Consider the following 13,283-nt stretch of genomic DNA (forward strand, 5'->3'; position numbering starts at 1 on the left):
ATAGTAGGTTTTGGGTGGGTTTTGGAGGGCTCACATTTACCATCACAAGTTTAACAGGTGGGGGGATGGGCCTTGGTCCGCCTGCCTGAAGTGCACTGCACCCACTAAAACTGCTCCAGGGACCTGTATATTGCTGTGATGGAGCTGGGTATGACATTTGAGGCTGGCATAGAGGCTGGCAAAAAAAAATTTAAAGTTTTTTTTGAGGATGGGAGGGAGTTGGTGACCACTGGGGGAGTAAGGGGAGGTCATCCCTGATTCCCTCCGGTGGTCATCTGGTCAGTTCGGGCACCTTTTCATGGCTTGGTCGCAAGAAAAAATGGACCAAGTAAAGTCGGCCAAGTGGTTGTCATGGATGCCCTTCTTTTTTCCATTATCGGCCGAGGACGCCCATCTCTTAATCACGCCCCTGTCCCGCCTTCGCTACGGTGCCAACACGCCCCTGTAAACTTTGGTCATCCCTGCGACGGGAAGCAATTGAGGATGCCCAAAATTGGCTTTCGATTATGCTGATTTGGGCGACCCTGAGAGAAGGACGCCCATCTCCCGATTTGTGTCGGAAGATGGGCGCCCTTCTCTTTTGAAAATAAGCCTGAAAGTGTTCTCTAAACCAAAGTATAAACAATATGTGGAATGAAAACAAACTCACCACTTAACCTTCTTTATGCAGCTTGCGACTGTGATCCAGTATGAGTGCAAAGAGACTGGAGATCTAGGCAGGAAGTTTAAAAAACAACCATGGAGGCGTTAGATGACGTGGAGGGGCATAATCGAATGGAAACGCCTATCTCCATGGGCGTTTATCTCCGAGAACGGGTCCATGAAGGGGCTGGCCGAACCGAATTTTTGAAAAAATGGACGTTTTTGAGCTGGGCATTTGTTTTTTTTAGCGATAATGGAAACTAAAAACGCCCAGCTCAAAAATGTCCTAATCCGAGCCATTTGGTCATGGGAGGGGCCAGGAATCGTAGTACACTGGCCACCCTGATATGCCAGGACACCAACTGGGCACCCTAGGTCAGTGCGGTGGACTTCAGAAAAAGCTCCCACATGCATAGCTCCCTTACCAAGGGTGCTGAACACCCAACCCCCTCCCCCAAAACCCACTACCCACAAATGTACAACACTACCATAGCTCTTAGGGGTGAAGGGGGCACCTACATGTGGGTACAGTGGGTTTTGGAGGCCTCCCATTTACCAACACAAGTGTTACAGGTGGGAGGGATGGGCCTGGGTCCACCTGGCTGAAGTGCACTGCGGTACCCACTAAAAGTGCTCCAGGGACCTGCATACACGCAGGCCTCTAGGACTGGTTGCTGCTATATAACATTGGCACACCAGTTGACACCTGAAGACTAATCTCTTCGAAAACGTCCTTTATTGGAATAACCACCTTTACTCACAGTTAACTGCAGATCAGAGGTTGTGCCCCACTGGCAACGAGTCTCCCTGGTACTGAGATTAGCAGTAGGTCAGAGCTGGCAGAATGCTGTACAATGCCCTCTTTCAGCCACATTCAAGGGAAGAACTAAGTTGTCTAACGTGGCTAACACAGGAAAGGGAACTAAAACTGGCTTACAAAAATGGCCACTACCGCGTGGACTACAACAGGAAACACAACAGGGCACACTCTGACCCAGTAGGCAGGGGGAAAAGCACCATGGAAGAAGAGCCTACCAACTACCAACATTGTGAGACTGTAACACAAGCTAATGAAATCACGGAGCCCAATACCCTACACCCACCACAATGCAATGCTGATGTGACCCTGTACTGCACCTGAGAGCCACATCTGACCCAGGGAAAGGCTGTGACAGGATCGAACACATTCTGTTGTCATGGAAGTGGGTACGGCATTTGAGGCTGGCATAGAGGCTGGAAAAAAGTTTGTAAAGTGGGGGGTTTTTTTTGTGGGAGGGGGTTAGTGACCACTGGGGGAGTCCGGGGAGGTCATCCCCAATTCCCTCCAGTGGTCATCTGGGCAGTTGGAGCACTTTTTTGGGACTTGTTCGTGAAAAAAAAGGGTCCAAAAAATGTGACCCAAAATCGCGGTAAAAACGCCTTTTTTTTCGATTATCAGCTAAAGACGCCCATCTCTCCTCGGCTGATAACCACGCCCCAGTTCCGCCTCCACTACGCCTCCGACACGCCCCCTCAACTTTATTCGATTCCGTGATGGAGTGCAGTTGGAAACGCCCAAAATCGGCTTTCGATTATACCGATTTGGGCGCCTTTGCGAGACAAACGTCTATCTCCCGATTTAGGTCGCACTATAGGCGTTTTTCTCTTTCGAAAATAAGCTGGATTATGTACATGTAAAAAAAAGTTGTAAAGCAAACAAACTGACTAGAACAGAACTAACTGTATATAAGTTATTTAAAAAGGAACTATGCACAGCCATGTGATATATACACAAATGTGTAGCACTAGCAAAAATAATATATGAACACACATTATAAATAGTCTTGCCAAAAGTCCTGCCTGTGGAAGGACTCCAGGAAGACCTCTTATACTTTTGTCTGTAACTTAGGTACATATGTGATGTGTTATCTAGTACATATCTTGTGTATAGCAATTCTTGCTACATATTTTATTTTGACAAGCATCTAAATGGCAGATAAACTTTAATGTAGACAAATGCAAAGCAAAGCACATTAGGAAGAATAATCCAAATCATAGTTATCTGATGCTAGGGTCCACTTTATGAATCAGCACTCACGAAAAGACCTAGGTGTCATTGTAGACAATATGCTGAAATTTTCTGCCCAGTGTGCGCCACCAGCCAAAAAAAGCAAACAGGATGCTAGGAATTATTAGAAGAAGCATGCAAAATAAGACCAAACATACCATAATGCCTCTGTATTGCTCCATGATGCGACCTCACCTTGAGAATTGCATTCAATTCTGATTGCCATATCTCAAAAAGATGGAATTAGAAAACCTTCAAAGAACAGAAATCAAAATGATAGAGGGGATGGAACTGCTCCCACAAGAGGAAAGGCTAAAGAGATAAAGAGGCTCATTTTCAAAGCACTTAGCCTCCCAAAGTTCCATAGAAACCTATGGAACTTAGCCTCCCAAAGTGCTTTGAAAATATGCCTCTAGGGCTCTTCAGTTTGGAAAAGAGATGGCTGAGGGGGAATATGACTGAGGTCTACAAAATCCTACGTGGTGTGGAATGGGTGGAGGTGAATTGATTTTTCACTCATTCAAAAAGTACAAAGACCAGGAGACACTCAATGAAATTGCATGGAAATACTTTTAAAACAAATAAGAGGAAATATTATTTTCACTCAAAGAATAGTTAAGCTCTAAAACTTGTTGCTGGAGGATGTAGTAGTGGTGGTTAGCGTATCTGGGTTTAAAAAAGGTTAGGACAAGTTCCTGGAGGAAAAGTCAATAGTCTGTTATTGAGATGGACATGGGGAAAGCCACTGCTTGTCCTGGGATTGGTAGCATGGAATGGTGCTACTAATTGGGTTTCTGCCAAATATTTGTGACCTGGATTGGCTACTGCTGAAAACAGGAAACTGAGCTAGATGGACCACTGATCTGACCCAGTATGGCTTTTTTTTGTGTTCTTATGAACAGTAATATTGTATATACAATGCAAACCAAATACATATACGTAGTGATTAGTAAACCAAAGTGTAAACAGAGTTAAGCAAGCATACTCAAGCAAAAAGGTCTCATAGACAAGATGAAACGTGAAAAAGTGACATATGATGAAAAAGGATATGTGAAGAAAAACAGATCATGCACAAAACATTTCATAAATCAATCACCTCCAATATGTTTGCTATATGGTGTATGTGGGTATGTTGACAGGAACAGTATGTACTGTTGACTACAAATTACAAATGTGAAGATGAAACCTGAAATAGAATCTATTTTGTATGCAGTGCAAAATTAGAGAACTAGAAACAAAAATAAATTTTCGTCTATACCAAGCAAAGTGTACAGGGAAAAAGCACATTTCAAAAACTAACATATTATGGCTTTTTTTTACTCTTTTATACCCTACCTCCAACTTTATACCACCATCATTTTTCTCTCAAACCATTACCACACTTCTTACAACTACCACCTTTCAATCACCCCCTACACATTCACATTCCTACCCAGCATTCTCTTGGCTCCACTCATACACTCTCTTCCAATACAATAAATACAAAAAAAGTATTGTATAACACTGTTACCCAATGATCTGGTTCAGTGCAGTTTACAGGTTTTCACAGGCTAATTTTTATGGGATGGATTGGATTTTGCGCCTCTGTTTTACATAGCTGTAGAGCTGATGACTCTAGTAAAGAATGATTGGTCTTGAATGGATGTTAATAGATTTTTCTTATCCTGAAATGGACTTCAAAAGTGTTTTGGTACTTTATATATTTTATTATTGTAAACTGCTTGGATGTGTAACGTGTTAAGCTGTATATCACATTTTTAAACATTAAACATTAAAAAGAGACTTGTAGTTTAATAGTTTACAGAATTTTATATACTACTCTTCAAATAGCCAGAGTGGTTTACAATCAAAATAATTAGAAAAAAAAACATCATTAATTAAAGGAAAGCAACAACATAACATTCACCCAAGAATAAACATAAAACCAACTTCATCCACACCAGCAAGCATCCCCCATATTTTCAATAATAGTACCTCGGCTAACCAAGGGGCCCTTTTATTAAGCTGTGTAAGCGTCAATGCACGCCCAATGTGCACCAAAATGGAGTTACCGCCCGACTACCACATGGCTCTTGCAGTAATTTCATTTTTGGCATGTGTCCGATATGCGCGTCTGAAAAATATTTCTCGTTCCCATCTTCCTCTGTCCCTTACCAGCTCATCAGACCCAGGCCCCTCTATTCCCTTTTGCCTAGAACAGACTTCTGACTCCTTTACCCATCCATACCAAAAGCCCTCTTGTACCTTGATCACCTCTTCCCTGCCTAGAATACTCCTTGTCGCTTCTCCCAGTCCAGCAGCATCCTGACTTCCTGTATAGGAACAGGGGACTAGCAGAGAGCAATACAGTATAAGGGGTGAAGCAGGGGCGTAGCCACGGGTGGGCCTGGACGGGCCCAGGCCCACCCACTTTCCCTCCAGGCCCACCCATCCAAATCCTTCATCGCTGTCGCTGCCTTTTCTCCCGCGGCTTCCGGGAGGCAGCGATCAGCGTTACCTGTCAGTGCCTGCCCTGAAATTGTGCTTCTCTTCTCCCCAGGCTTCGCTTCGCCCCGCTCCTTTCTTCGCTGGTCACGCTGCGCTGCTATTCAAACAGGCAGCTCCGCTCCTCTCTGCCGCGTCTATCCGGCCCTACTAAACAGGAAGTGCATCAGAGGGCCGGATAGACGCGGCAGAGAGGAGCGGAGCTGCCTGTTTGAATAGCAGCGCAGCGCGACGAGCGAAGAAAGGAGCGAGGCGAAGCGAAGCCTGGGGAGAAGAGAAGCACAATTTCAGGGCAGGCACTGACAGGTAACGCTGATCGCTGCCTCCGGGAAGCCGCGGGAGAAAAGGCAGCGACAGAGATGAAGGATTTGGATGGCGGGCCTGGAACAGTAAGTGCTGGATTTGTGGTTGGTTGGGGGGGGAGGGGGGAAGGGATACTTTTGCCAGGGACAGAGTCAGACTTGTAGGAGGAAGAGGATTAGAGGGAACTGGGAAGGAAGAGAGCTGCTGGAGGTGGGAGGAAAAGGAGGAGGGGATCAGGATAGAAGGGAGAGAGCTGCTGGACATGGAAGAAAGGGGCTGGAAAGCTTCTGGAAGAGGGAGGGAAGGGAGAGAGCTGCTGGACATCGAGGAAGAGGAGGAGGGGACTGAATGGAAGGGAGAGAGCTGCTGGACATGGGAGGGAGAGGAGGAAGGGGCTGGAGAGCTGCTGGACAAGGGAGGAAGGGACTGGAGGGAAGGGAAAGAGCTGCTGGACATGGGAGGAAGAGAAGGAGGGGACGATGGAAGGGAGAGAGCTGCTGAAGAAAGAGGAGGAGGGGATCTGGGTGGAAGGGAGAGAGCTGCTGGGCATGGGAGGAAGGGGCTGGAAAGCTTCTGGAAGAGGGAGGGAAGGGAGAGAGCTGCTGGACATGGGAGGAAGGGGCTGGAAAGCTTCTGGAAGAGGGAGGGAAGGGAGAGAGCTGCTGGACATGGGAGGAAGAGGAGGAGGAGACTGAATGGAAGGGAGAGAGCTGCTGGACATGGGAGGGAGAGGAGGAAGGGGTTGGAAAGCTGCTGAACAAGGGAGGAAGGGACTGGAGGGAAGGGAAAGAGCTGCTGGACATGGGAGGAAGAGAAGGAGGGGACGATGGAAGGGAGAGAGCTGCTGAAGAAAGAGGAGGAGGGGATCTGGGTGGAAGGGAGAGAGCTGTGGGAGGAAGAGGAGGAGGGGATCTGGATGGAAGGGAGAGAGCTGCTGGACATGGGAGGAGAACTGGAGGGAAGGGAGAGAACTGCTGGTACAGCACAAGGAGGGAGGGAAGGGAAACAGAGATACCAGACCAAGGAGATGAAGGAAAAGGGAATATTAAACCTACAGCTTGAGGGAGGGAGGCAGGAAATCAAGCAACCAAACCAGATGCTGGAAAGAGGAGTGAGTGAGAGGGAGAGAAGCTGGATGGGGTAGGGTCAGAGAGGGTAGAGATATATTGGCACTGGGGACCAAGAGAGGGAAGAAGATGGACAGAGTAATATAGGGACACAGAGAAAAGGAGATACTAAACATGGAGGAAGATAGAGGTACAGAGATGGAAGAAGATGGAAGGATGGCAGAGAAAGAGGGAAAACAGATGGAAGGATGGCAGAGAAAGAGGGAAAATGGATGGATGGGGAGAGAGACACTGGATGGAAGGATGCAGAGAGAAAGGGGATAGACTGGAAGGATGTGGAGAGAGAAGGGACACTGAACAGAAAAGGGTAGAGAGATAGACACTGGTTAGAAGGAGGGAGAGAGACATTAGATGGAAGGATCAGGAGAGAGGGTAGAAGGATGGGGAGAGAAAGAGGGAAGACGCTGGATGGAAGGATGCAGAAAGAAAGAGGGGAGACTATTGGAAGGATGGGGAGAGAGAGGGGAGACACTGGAAGGATGGGGAGAGAAAGAGGAGAGCTGCTGCATGGAAAGGGGGAGTAGTGAAAGATTGGAGAATAAGAGGAAGGGGCATGGGGAGAACAAGGGTGAGAAAAAGATGAAAAGCCATAAGTAGATGAAGGAAATTAAAGAATGGTAGTAAGAATGAATTAAATCTGGACACAGAGAGAGGCAGAAAAATATTGAAGAAAGCAAAGAAAAAAGGAGAGAAAAATGATAAATGGCCAGGAAACCCTGGCAGAAGAGTTAAGCGAAAACGAAGGAAAGCAGAACCTAGAGACTGGGAGCAACACAATGAGAAAAAGTAAATGGCCATACAACAAAGGTAAAGAAAATAATTTTATTTTTAATTTAGGATAAAGTAATATGGTGTTAATAAAGTTTCAGAGACCAATACTTCCTTCCTTAGGTCAGGAGAGGATACCGTAACAGCATTATACAGACCTGAGGCAGGAGGTTTTGGTCTCTGAAAAGCTCACTGAAAAGGATTAGGCTATTAAATAAATTGTCTGAAATCGGATGCACTGAAAAGTAGCACTTTACCCTGTGTGACAAATGCATCTGAGTGTGACTAAATTTTGCTGGGGGGGGGGGGGGGGGTACAGAGAAAATTTTGTGCCCACCCACTTTGGGTTCAGGCCCACCCAAAATTGGCAGTCTGGCTACGCCACTGGGGTGAAGTACTTCTATGAATGAAAGAAGAGTAGGACTTATGGGTGTTCATATCAAATGATCATAGGTGTCTAGACAGGTTAAAAAAAGGCAATGGTAAAAGCCAGAAAGATGCTTGGGTGCATAGGGAGAGGAATGGCCAGTAGGAGAAAAGAAATGATAGTGCATCTATACAAGTGACTGGTGAGATCCTTATGTTCAGTTCTGAATACCGCACCTACAAAGTTTTACAATCAGATTTGATAAGTTTATTTTTGAATCGTCATCAAGGATTTCTGGAGTGGAGGTGGATAGTTCTCTGTCCCTCAAGCCCAGGTAAAGTCTTTGGTGAAGACTTCTTTTTACATTTTAATGAAACTCAGAGCTATCCATAAATACTTTGAATCAACCACATCTAGATTGCTAGTCCAGACTTTAATTTTGTCTAGAATGGACTACTGTAATATTTATGCAGGTTGCTCTACACCTTTGATTAGACAGCTAGAGATTGTGCAGAATAAGACAATCCGATTGATCTATTCAGTTCACCGTACAAAATTTTGAAAACTGTGTTGCACATCTTAAATTGTATTCTGGCTTCAGATATGCAACACAGTTTTCAAAAATTTGTACGGTTGTGCACCTCCATATATGATTCAGTTGGTATCTGTGCTTTGTAAAGGCAATTTGTGTAATACACGTGATCAATTGCAATTATGTTTTCTGGATATAAGGAAGATAGTATCTAATAAGATACTAAACTCTTCATTTTCATACCAAGCTGTTTTGTCTTGGAATTCATTGTCATTTATCCATAAGAACACTTAAAAATTACCAGATGTTTCAAAAGGCCCTTAAGACATTTCTATTTCGTAAATATATTATATATGCTATTGAAATAATACATTTTTGTTGTTTTTATTATCAAGTGTTATTGGAAGTGTAATTTTATTTTTATTTTATTTATTAAATTTCAAATTTTTTTTACACGTAGAACATGTAATTAGTAATACATTGTATACCTTGATCAATAATCTAAACAATTATATTATTAATAATTTGCAAGTACACAAATTCACCAAGTAAGAACAGGTTATACAATTATTAGACCACAACTATGACTTCCAGGGGAAACGTGAATTAGATTATAGGAGATCTCAAAGAAGAAAAAGAAAGTAATCGTTTATGGCCTGGCCTATCTTACCCTTACTACTATTGATAATCTGATAACATCAATTATTCTGCAGGTGTAATGACTAATTTTTTCATCGCTAAGAATGCTTTAAGATGTTCCGGTTCAAAAAATATATATTTTACTCCCATATATTTAACCAGACATTTACATGGGTAAGCAAGTAAATATGTTGCCCCCAAAGCTCGGGTCTCTTCTCTATATGAAAGAAATATCTTTCTCCTGTCCTGAGTTGTCTTACAAACATCCGGGTATATCCACAATCTTTGACCACAAAAGGTTTTTAAAGCATTTTTGACATATAACTTCAGCACAGCATTCAAATCCTGTTCAAAAACAAAAGATATCAAAAGAGTTCTGCGCTGTTCAATTTCAGATAAAGATGATTCTAATATTACTGAGATGTCCAGTTGTGCTTGAGGGTCCAAAGTTATATTCCCCATTTCAGTTGTCTTACCCTTGTCTCCAGATTCAGCTTGCAAAGGAATTGGAAGGTAGTATATTCTATTTAGAGGAGGAATAGCTGAATCTGGATATAACAAGATTTCTTTTAAATATTTCTTGAACATTTCAATAGGACTCAGTTCTTTAATCCACAATATTCTAAGATTCAATCTTCTATTAAAGTTCTCAAACTGTTCAATTTTCTTGTGGGTTACTATTTTATCTGTTACTAAAGATTCAGTTACAGATTTTAAAGATTTAACTTCCTGCTGAAGTGCTTCAGTTTGTAAGACCGATTCCTGCTTAGTTTTTTCAAGGGAATTAGTCAAAGAGTCAATTTTACTTACTAACAGAGAAGTCTCTCGAGCAGATTTTGTGACCGTCTGGCTCAAACCCTGCAGTATCTTCCATATCATCTGCAGATTTATCTCCGCCGGAGGGTTCCCCTCCAAAGAAATATCCTCAGCGTTCGGGGGGGAGTTAGCGCCATCTGAGGTTTGGTCCAACACGCCTTCCGTAGTGGCTTCTTCCTCCTCCCTCCGCCCCGAAATCGCTGGCGGCGGAGGTCGATTATCTGGCGGCGAAAGAGATATTTCCAGTGCTGAGGGAGATATGACTCCTCCAATAGGTCCCAATTCAGCTTCGCTCGCCCTATTTCCTTGGATAGGCATCGCGAATCGGTCCAGTGTTTGTTGGGAGGGGGAAGAAGTTCGGGCCGCTGGCGTCAGGCCCTTAACTACCTTAACTAGCCCCTTCCTTTTGGTGTGAGGCATTTCAGTTGAGAGGAAAAACACAAAGATTAGGCTCCCAGCAAAACTACCGTGAGCGATCCACGAACGCTCCGGCCGCCATCTTGACATGCCCCCTGGAAGTGTAATTTTATTGTTAATAATTATGTCGCTCCTGGTACTTTATCTATCCAGTTACTCTTGATTTTTGTAATCCAAGCAGATCTTTCAAAGTAGTCGTGGAATATAAGCTTGAAGTAGCATAACATAATATAACAAAAGGATATAATGTAGGGCCCAATTAAAGCATAGGAAAACTGCCTTTTACCTAGAGTTCAAATGGTTGTGTGTGGGGGGGGGGGGGGGGGAGCTTTCAGATGTGCTCAGGACTCAGAAGGCTAGGATTGCCAAGTGTCAGCACTTTTTCAGAATCCTACAATTTTGTAAATGAACTGTCTCAAAGCCAGAAGGATGGCTAAAGTGTCTGGATATTTTTCAAAGTTTATCCCTCTATAGCTCTGCAATCCTCCCCCCCCCCCCCCCCCTTTTCAGTAAAGAGACTGTAGTAGGATTGATTTAATGGGAAGGCTGCTCTAAGCATAAAGGAGGGCATGAGCTGCAAATGCTGTGGGGGAGACTGAGATCTGCATGAGGCTTTGGAGAAGATAAGTGGAAGCAGTGAGTGTCCTGGGTGGGTGGGTGGGTGGGGGGATGTTGAGAAGGTATAGGAATGTAAGAAGAATGGAGGAAAGTGGCAAGTCTACTGCTGCAGGCTGAGAATAAAAGCTGATTGCAAATACAATGCATGAGAGTGGGCAGAGCTGTTGGGGATGGGGGGGGGGGCATTGATTGAATGATCACCTGAGCAGCAGACAGCAACAGAAGAGAGAGTGTGTCAGTCTCAAGTGACAGATTGTGTGCAACTTCTCCATGTTTCTGAAGAATGAGTGTGCATGCATGTGTGTATCTGAAGAGCAAGAGTATGTATGCGTGTTGGAAGAATGAGCGTGCATTCATGTGTATATATGTGTGACTGAAGAGTCAGAGAGTACATGCATGCAGGGGCGTATCTGTGTGGGGCCACAGGGGCCTGGGCCCCCACAGATTTCGCCCTGGACCCCCCTACCGCCATTAACCCTCCCCCGCCTACCGCCAACCCTTTCCCCGCCTACCGCAGTCACCTACCCCCGAGGTCCACTCCTGCCGGTTTTTTAAAATATTACTTCAGCTGGCGGGGGATCCCAACCCCCACCAGCCCAGCCGAGGTCTTTAACTTTTTCATCCTCGTGCTGTTAAACCTGCAATGCATCCTTCCAGTTGGACGGAGTTTGACGTCCCCCGCCAGCTGAAGTAATATTTTAAAAAACCGGCAGGAGCGGACCTCGGGGGTAGGTGACTGCGGTAGGCGGGGAAAGGTTTGGCGGTAGGCGGGGGAGGGTTAACGATGGTGGGGGGGACGGCGGCCGGGGGGGGTTATAATGTGCCCCCTCACTCTAGCCCCTGCCCCCCCTACCGCCGAACCTCAGATACGCCCCTGCATGCATGTATGAATGCACATATATCTGAAAAGCAAGACCACAAACACATGTATCTGTATGTTTCTTAGTCTCTGGTGGGGGCAGCCTTTAAAAATTTAGAGAAATCAACTGGTATAAATGTACCTGGGAACATAGGCGGTCGGTGGCCCAACTGTTTGGGGAGGCTAAAGGGGGCGGGGTTAGGGGTGGGGCCAGGGGTGGAGCTTAAATCCATAATTGTCTGATAACACACAGAAAAATAAATAAAAGTCACAATTAATACCTTTTATTAAATTTAGATATTAGCTATATCATATGTCAAAGAATAAAGTGGTTGCTCAAAGCATATACTAACCACAATCGCTCAACTGCAAAACACTATGCACAACTTTGTGCAAAAACACACACAGAACCTTACTGTACCATAAATATTACACTGGGCAGAACCTAATACACCAATATACCACCCATACGGAAAATACAGACTGTCAACAATATGAAACAAGGGATCATAATATCACAATTCTCATGTAGAGCCACAAAACATCCTAATTCATGTTTAATGTGGGATAAAATGTCATAAATAAGTAAATAAATATAAACTTTTAATGTTGAGCACCTGATTCTCAAAGTGGACATATTCCAAACACTATCATGAAAATAAAATTATTTTTTTTCTACCTTTGTTGTCTGGTGATTTTGTTTTTCTGATCATGCTGGCCCAGTATCCGATTCTGCTACTATCTGTCCTCTTAACTCCGTTTCCAGGGCTTCCTTTCCATTTATTTCTTTTACTTTCCGCCTTTCTTCTTCATTTCTGGTCCTCAGCTTCTGCCTATTTTATTCATCCATGTGCAGTTTTTCTCCTCTCTTCCTTTTCCCTCATCTCATCTCCTTCCTCGCTTTTCCCTCCCCTCCATCCATGTCCAGCATTTCTTCTCTCTCCCCTCCTATCCCCTGCCCTCCATCCACCCATGTCCAGCGACCCTTCTCTCCCCTGCCCTCCATCCACCCATGTCCAGCAGTGACCCTCCTCTCCCCTGCCCTGCATGCACCCATGTCCAGTGACCCTCCTCTCCCCTGCCCTCCATCCACCCATGTCCAGCAGTGACCCTTCTCTCCCCCTGCCCTGCATGCACCCATGCCCAGCGACCCTCCTCTCCCCTGCCCTCCATCCACCCATGTCCAGCAGCGACCCTCCTCTCCCCTGTCCTGCATGCGCCCATGCCCAGTGACCCTCTTCTCCCCTGCCCTCCATCCACCCATGTCCAGCAGTGACCCTCCTCTCCCCTGCCCTGCATGCACCCATACCCAGTGACCCTCCTTCCCCTGCCCTCCATCCACCCATGTCCAGTGACCCTCCTTCCCCTGCCCTCCATCCACCCATGTCCAGCAGTGACCCTCCCCTGCCCTGCATGAATTATTCTCCTCCCTCCCTCCCTCCAGATCCTGACTCTTCAAATTCTTCGGGGCAGGCGCCGGGCGGTCAGGCATTTTTGCCTGCCCGCTGCGAGCGCTGACTCTCCCCCACTGGCGCTGCCGCTGCCGTCGTTCACGCTTCAAAATGGCCACCGAGACTTACAGAAGTCTCGCGAGGCCGCTTGAAGTCTCGGCAGCCATTTTTAAAGCGCGAACGCCGGCAGCACAGCGCCAGCGGGGGAATCAG

Source organism: Microcaecilia unicolor, chromosome 1, assembly GCF_901765095.1.
Source record: "Microcaecilia unicolor chromosome 1, aMicUni1.1, whole genome shotgun sequence".
Classification (NCBI taxonomy): domain Eukaryota; kingdom Metazoa; phylum Chordata; class Amphibia; order Gymnophiona; family Siphonopidae; genus Microcaecilia; species Microcaecilia unicolor.